Source organism: Plasmopara halstedii (genome assembly GCF_900000015.1).
Source record: "Plasmopara halstedii genome assembly, contig: Scaffold_2956, whole genome shotgun sequence".
Classification (NCBI taxonomy): Eukaryota; Oomycota; class Peronosporomycetes; order Peronosporales; family Peronosporaceae; genus Plasmopara; species Plasmopara halstedii.
In genome coordinates, this window is record NW_020189861.1 from 682,401 (window position 1) to 682,834 (window position 434).

A 434-nucleotide genomic window follows, 5' to 3' on the forward strand; every position below is an offset into this window, starting at 1 on the left:
GTACAGGTGCTACCGGCTACCGAGCACTTTTATGAGAGCAATCCTCGAATCAAAAATACAGCATTTACAAGCGCACAGAACTTGGTTTGTACGCGCCACTTAGGAGCGAGACTGAGAGCCCCTAGGGAAACCAATTCCTGACTTTTCTAGAGTAGTTTTATAGTAAGGATTGATCTTATCAAGACTAATACTGAATTTACGTTTTCTCTAATCAGAATAAAAATATCTGCTTGACGTGACACTAACCGCCCGCAAGTATCACGATCCTCTCTTTTAGGGGGCCATACCTCGGTGCTGATGAATATTCACAGTGACACAAAAGTGCAACAAAATTTTCTCGTATAGTTGTTCAATACTGTTCATTTTGCATGAAAGCAACGGATTTTCCCGATTAGAGTCCGGTCTTCTATTTATTAGTACCGGACTCAAGCCCA